We start from the raw sequence: 430 nt of genomic DNA, 5'->3' as shown, positions 1-430 counted from the left end.
AATTGGAAACCATTACCTATTTTATTTTTTAAGCAAGTTAGTGGTCTAGGTGTTAGAGACTTTATGCTTGCAAATATAGCAGTGTTGGGTACGAGCGTGGATTTTTTTTAATTGGCTCAGAAAAATCGTGGATTCATATCTTGCAACATAAGTATCTAATTAATTAATTAAGGATGTGTTTGATTTAGCGTTTGAAGTATTAAATTTATATTTAATTTTTTTAAAAAAATTTTACTTTTCTCTTGTAATATTTTTTTTATAATATTTTTTTATTATTTTAATTAATATATTTGTTACTATTTTAACCATCTATCTTTTATTTAAAGTTAGATTGTATTTTTTTTATTTGTATTTTTGATTTTAAAAATCCAAATCCATTTAGACCTAACCTCCCATTTTAGTGCAAACACAGATTTTTTTTTCAGTTTGT

Source organism: Arachis ipaensis, chromosome B08 (assembly GCF_000816755.2).
Source record: "Arachis ipaensis cultivar K30076 chromosome B08, Araip1.1, whole genome shotgun sequence".
Classification (NCBI taxonomy): Eukaryota; Viridiplantae; Streptophyta; class Magnoliopsida; order Fabales; family Fabaceae; genus Arachis; species Arachis ipaensis.
This window is presented reverse-complemented; position numbering follows the sequence as displayed.